Source organism: Hypanus sabinus, chromosome X2, assembly GCF_030144855.1.
Source record: "Hypanus sabinus isolate sHypSab1 chromosome X2, sHypSab1.hap1, whole genome shotgun sequence".
Taxonomy (NCBI): Eukaryota; Metazoa; Chordata; class Chondrichthyes; order Myliobatiformes; family Dasyatidae; genus Hypanus; species Hypanus sabinus.
The window spans coordinates 23,899,846-23,906,991 of NC_082739.1; positions in this window are offsets into that span (position 1 = coordinate 23,899,846).

Below are 7,146 nucleotides of genomic sequence, written 5' to 3' on the forward strand. Positions count from 1 at the left end.
TTCTCACTGGCTGTGATCCAGGACAGTACCAATGGCACTTCTCACTGGCTGTGCTCCAGGACAGTACCAATGGCACTTCTCACCGGCCGCGCTCCAGGACAGTACCAATGGCACTTCACACTGTCTGTGCTCCAGGACAGTACCAATGGCACTTCACACTGTCTGTGGTCCAGGACAGTACCAATGGCACTTCTCACTGGCTGTGCTCCAGGACAGTACCAATGGCACTTCACACTGGCTGTGCTCCAGGACAGTACCAATGGCACTTCTCACTGGCTGTGCTCCAGAACAGTACCAATGGCACTTCTCACTGTCTGTGCTCCAGGACAGTACCAATGGCACTTCTCACTGTCTGTGCTCCAGGACAGTACCAATGGCACTTCACACTGGCTGTGCTCCAGGACAGTACCAATGGCACTTCTCACCGGCCGCGCTCCAGGACAGTACCAATGGCACTTCACACTGTCTGTGCTCCAGGACAGTACCAATGGCACTTCACACTGTCTGTTCTCCAGGACAGTACCAATGGCACTTCTCACTGGCTGTGCTCCAGACCCGTACCTACGGCACTTCTCACTGTCTGTGCTCCAAGACAGTACCAATGGCATTTCTCACTGGCTGTGCTCCAGACCAGTACCTACGGCACTTCTCACTGTCTGTGCTCCAGGACAGTACCAATGGCATTTCTCACTGGCTGTGCACCAGGACAGTACCAATGGCACTTCTCACTGGCTGTGCTCCAGGACAGTACCAAAGGCACTTCTCACCGGCCGTGATCCAGGACAGTACCAATGGCACTTCTCACTGTCTGTGCTCCCGGACAGTACCAATGGCACTTCTCACTGGCTGTGATCCAGGACAGTACCAATGGCACTTCTCACTGGCTGTGCACCAGACCAGTACCAATGGCACTTCTCACCGGCCGTGCTCCAGGACAGTACCAATGGCACTTCTCACTGGCTGTGATCCAGGACAGTACCAATGGCACTTCACACTGTCTGTGCTCCAGGACAGTACCAATGGCACTTCTCACTGGCTGTGATCCAGGACAGTACCAATGGCACTTCTCACTGGCTGTGCACCAGACCAGTACCAATGGCACTTCTCACCGGCCGCGCTCCAGGACAGTACCAATGGCACTTCTCACTGGCTGTGATCCAGGACAGAACCAATGGCACTTCTCACTGGCTGTGCTCCTGGACAGTACCAAAGGCAATTCTCACTGGCTGTGATCCAGGACAGTACCAATGGCACTTCTCACTGGCTGTGCTCCAGGACAGTACCAATGGCACTTCTCACTGGCTGTGCTCCAGGACAGTACCAATGGCACTTCTCACTGGCTGTGCTCCAGGACAGTACCAATGGCACTTCTCACTGTCTGTGCTCCAGTACAGTACCAATGGCACTTCTCACTGGCTGTGCTCCAGGACAGTACCAATGGCACTTCTCACTGGCTGTGCTCCAGGACAGTACCAAAGGCACTTCTCACTGGCTGTGCTCCAGGACAGTACCAATGGCACTTCACACTGTCTGTGCTCCAGGACAGTACCAATGGCACTTCTCACCGGCCGCGCTCCAGAACAGTACCAATGGCACTTCTCACCGGCTGTGCTCCAGGACAGTACCAATGGCACTTCTCACTGTCTGTGCTCCAGGACAGTACCAATGGCACGTCACACCGGCCGCGCTCCAGACCAGTACCTACGGCACTTCTCACTGGCTGTGCTCCAGGCCAGTACCAATGGCACTTCTCACTGGCTGTGCTCCAGACCAGTCCCTACGGCACTTCTCACTGGCTGTGCTCCAGGCCAGTATCAATGGCACTTCTCACTGGCTGTGCACCAGACCAGTACCAATGGCACTTCTCACTGGCTGTGCTCCAGGACAGTACCAATGGCACTTCTCACTGGCTGTGATCCAGGACAGTACCAATGGCACTTCACACTCTCTGTGCTCCAGGACAGTACCAATGGCACTTCTCACTGTCTGTGCTCCAGGACAGTACCAATGGCACTTCTCACTGGCTGTGCTCCAGGACAGTACCAATGGCACTTCTCACTGGCTGTGCTCCAGGACAGTACCAATGGCACTTCACACTGTCTGTGCTCCAGGACAGTACCAATGGCACTTCTCACTGGCTGTGCTCCAGGACAGTACCAATGGCACTTCTCACTGGCTGTGCTCCCGGACAGTACCAATGGCAATTTTCACTGGCTGTGCTCCCGGACAGTACCAATGGCAATTTTCACTGGCTGTGCTCCAGGACAGTACCAATGGCACTTCTCACTGGCTGTGCTCCAGGTCAGTACCAATGGCACTTCTCACTGGCTGTGCTCCAGGACAGTACCAATGGCACTTCTCACTGGCTGTGCTCCAGGACAGTACCAATGGCACTTCTCACTGTCTGTGCTCCAGGACAGTACCAATTGCACTTCTCACTGGCTGTGCTCCAGGACAGTACCAATGGCACTTCTCACTGGCTGTGCTCCAGGACAGTACCAATGGCACTTCACACTGGCTGTGCTCCAGGACAGTACCAATGGCACTTCTCACTGTCTGTGCTCCAGGACAGTACCAATGGCACTTCTCACCGGCTGCGCTCCAGGACAGTACCAATGGCACTTCACACTGTCTGTGCTCCAGGACAGTACCAATGGCACTTCTCACTGGCTGTGCTCCAGTCCAGTACCAATGGCACTTCTCACTGGCTGTGCTCCAGGACAGTACCAATGGCACTTCTCACTGGCTGTGATCCAGGACAGTACCAATGGCACTTCTGACTGGCTGTGCTCCAGGACAGTACCAATGGCACTTCTCACTGGCTGTGCTCCAGGACAGTACCAATGGCACTTCTCACTGGCTGTGCTCCAGGACAGTACCAATGGCACTTCTCACCGGCCGCGCTCCAGGACAGTACCAATGGCACTTCACACTGTCTGTGCTCCAGGACAGTACCAATGGCATTTCGCACTGTCTGTGCTCCAGGACAGTACCAATGGCACTTCTCACTGGCTGTGCTCCAGGACAGTACCAATGGCATTTCTCACTGTCTGTGCTCCAGGACAGTACCAATGGCACTTCACACTGTCTGTGCTCCAGGACAGTACCAATGGCACTTCACACTGTCTGTGCTCCAGGACAGTACCAATGGCACTTCACACTGTCTGTGCTCCAGGACAGTACCAATGGCACTTCTCACTGGCTGTGCTCCAGGACAGTACCTGTGGCACTTCTCACTGTCTGTGCTCCAGGACAGTACCAATGGCACTTCTCACTGGCTGTGCTCCAGGACAGTACCAATGGCACTTCACACTGTCTGTGCTCCAGGACAGTACCAATGGCACTTCTCACTGTCTGTGCTCCAGGACAGTACCAATGGCACTTCTCACTGGCTGTGCTCCAGGACAGTACCAATGGCACTTCTCACTGGCTGTGCTCCAGACCAGTACCAATGGCACTTCTCACTGGCTGTGCTCCAGGACAGTACCAATGGCACTTCTCAATGGCTGTGCTCCAGGACAGTACCAATGGCACTTCACACTGTCTGTGCTCCAGGACAGTACCAATGGCACTTCTCACTGGCTGTGCTCCAGGACAGTACCAATGGCACTTCACACTGTCTGTGCTCCAGGACAGTACCAATGGCACTTCTCACTGGCTGTGCTCCAGGACAGTACCAATGGCACTTCTCACTGGCTGTGCTCCCGGACAGTACCAATGGCAATTTTCACTGGCTGTGCTCCCGGACAGTACCAATGGCAATTTTCACTGGCTGTGCTCCAGGACAGTACCAATGGCACTTCTCACTGGCTGTGCTCCAGGTCAGTACCAATGGCACTTCTCACTGGCTGTGCTCCAGGACAGTACCAATGGCACTTCTCACTGGCTGTGCTCCAGGACAGTACCAATGGCACTTCTCACTGTCTGTGCTCCAGGACAGTACCAATTGCACTTCTCACTGGCTGTGCTCCAGGACAGTACCAATGGCACTTCTCACTGGCTGTGCTCCAGGACAGTACCAATGGCACTTCACACTGGCTGTGCTCCAGGACAGTACCAATGGCACTTCTCACTGTCTGTGCTCCAGGACAGTACCAATGGCACTTCTCACCGGCTGCGCTCCAGGACAGTACCAATGGCACTTCACACTGTCTGTGCTCCAGGACAGTACCAATGGCACTTCTCACTGGCTGTGCTCCAGTCCAGTACCAATGGCACTTCTCACTGGCTGTGCTCCAGGACAGTACCAATGGCACTTCTCACTGGCTGTGATCCAGGACAGTACCAATGGCACTTCTGACTGGCTGTGCTCCAGGACAGTACCAATGGCACTTCTCACTGGCTGTGCTCCAGGACAGTACCAATGGCACTTCTCACTGGCTGTGCTCCAGGACAGTACCAATGGCACTTCTCACCGGCCGCGCTCCAGGACAGTACCAATGGCACTTCACACTGTCTGTGCTCCAGGACAGTACCAATGGCATTTCGCACTGTCTGTGCTCCAGGACAGTACCAATGGCACTTCTCACTGGCTGTGCTCCAGGACAGTACCAATGGCATTTCTCACTGTCTGTGCTCCAGGACAGTACCAATGGCACTTCACACTGTCTGTGCTCCAGGACAGTACCAATGGCACTTCACACTGTCTGTGCTCCAGGACAGTACCAATGGCACTTCACACTGTCTGTGCTCCAGGACAGTACCAATGGCACTTCTCACTGGCTGTGCTCCAGGACAGTACCTGTGGCACTTCTCACTGTCTGTGCTCCAGGACAGTACCAATGGCACTTCTCACTGGCTGTGCTCCAGGACAGTACCAATGGCAATTTTCACTGGCTGTGCTCCCGGACAGTACCAATGGCAATTTTCACTGGCTGTGCTCCAGGACAGTACCAATGGCACTTCTCACTGGCTGTGCTCCAGGTCAGTACCAATGGCACTTCTCACTGGCTGTGCTCCAGGACAGTACCAATGGCACTTCTCACTGGCTGTGCTCCAGGACAGTACCAATGGCACTTCTCACTGTCTGTGCTCCAGGACAGTACCAATTGCACTTCTCACTGGCTGTGCTCCAGGACAGTACCAATGGCACTTCTCACTGGCTGTGCTCCAGGACAGTACCAATGGCACTTCACACTGGCTGTGCTCCAGGACAGTACCAATGGCACTTCTCACTGTCTGTGCTCCAGGACAGTACCAATGGCACTTCTCACCGGCTGCGCTCCAGGACAGTACCAATGGCACTTCACACTGTCTGTGCTCCAGGACAGTACCAATGGCACTTCTCACTGGCTGTGCTCCAGTCCAGTACCAATGGCACTTCTCACTGGCTGTGCTCCAGGACAGTACCAATGGCACTTCTCACTGGCTGTGATCCAGGACAGTACCAATGGCACTTCTGACTGGCTGTGCTCCAGGACAGTACCAATGGCACTTCTCACTGGCTGTGCTCCAGGACAGTACCAATGGCACTTCTCACTGGCTGTGCTCCAGGACAGTACCAATGGCACTTCTCACCGGCCGCGCTCCAGGACAGTACCAATGGCACTTCACACTGTCTGTGCTCCAGGACAGTACCAATGGCATTTCGCACTGTCTGTGCTCCAGGACAGTACCAATGGCACTTCTCACTGGCTGTGCTCCAGGACAGTACCAATGGCATTTCTCACTGTCTGTGCTCCAGGACAGTACCAATGGCACTTCACACTGTCTGTGCTCCAGGACAGTACCAATGGCACTTCACACTGTCTGTGCTCCAGGACAGTACCAATGGCACTTCACACTGTCTGTGCTCCAGGACAGTACCAATGGCACTTCTCACTGGCTGTGCACCAGACCAGTACCAATGGCACTTCTCACCGGCCGTGCTCCAGGACAGTACCAATGGCACTTCTCACTGGCTGTGATCCAGGACAGTACCAATGGCACTTCACACTGTCTGTGCTCCAGGACAGTACCAATGGCACTTCTCACTGGCTGTGATCCAGGACAGTACCAATGGCACTTCTCACTGGCTGTGCACCAGACCAGTACCAATGGCACTTCTCACCGGCCGCGCTCCAGGACAGTACCAATGGCACTTCTCACTGGCTGTGATCCAGGACAGAACCAATGGCACTTCTCACTGGCTGTGCTCCTGGACAGTACCAAAGGCAATTCTCACTGGCTGTGATCCAGGACAGTACCAATGGCACTTCTCACTGGCTGTGCTCCAGGACAGTACCAATGGCACTTCTCACTGGCTGTGCTCCAGGACAGTACCAATGGCACTTCTCACTGGCTGTGCTCCAGGACAGTACCAATGGCACTTCTCACTGTCTGTGCTCCAGTACAGTACCAATGGCACTTCTCACTGGCTGTGCTCCAGGACAGTACCAATGGCACTTCTCACTGGCTGTGCTCCAGGACAGTACCAAAGGCACTTCTCACTGGCTGTGCTCCAGGACAGTACCAATGGCACTTCACACTGTCTGTGCTCCAGGACAGTACCAATGGCACTTCTCACCGGCCGCGCTCCAGAACAGTACCAATGGCACTTCTCACCGGCTGTGCTCCAGGACAGTACCAATGGCACTTCTCACTGTCTGTGCTCCAGGACAGTACCAATGGCACGTCACACCGGCCGCGCTCCAGACCAGTACCTACGGCACTTCTCACTGGCTGTGCTCCAGGCCAGTACCAATGGCACTTCTCACTGGCTGTGCTCCAGACCAGTCCCTACGGCACTTCTCACTGGCTGTGCTCCAGGCCAGTATCAATGGCACTTCTCACTGGCTGTGCACCAGACCAGTACCAATGGCACTTCTCACTGGCTGTGCTCCAGGACAGTACCAATGGCACTTCTCACTGGCTGTGATCCAGGACAGTACCAATGGCACTTCACACTCTCTGTGCTCCAGGACAGTACCAATGGCACTTCTCACTGTCTGTGCTCCAGGACAGTACCAATGGCACTTCTCACTGGCTGTGCTCCAGGACAGTACCAATGGCACTTCTCACTGGCTGTGCTCCAGGACAGTACCAATGGCACTTCACACTGTCTGTGCTCCAGGACAGTACCAATGGCACTTCTCACTGGCTGTGCTCCAGGACAGTACCAATGGCACTTCTCACTGGCTGTGCTCCCGGACAGTACCAATGGCAATT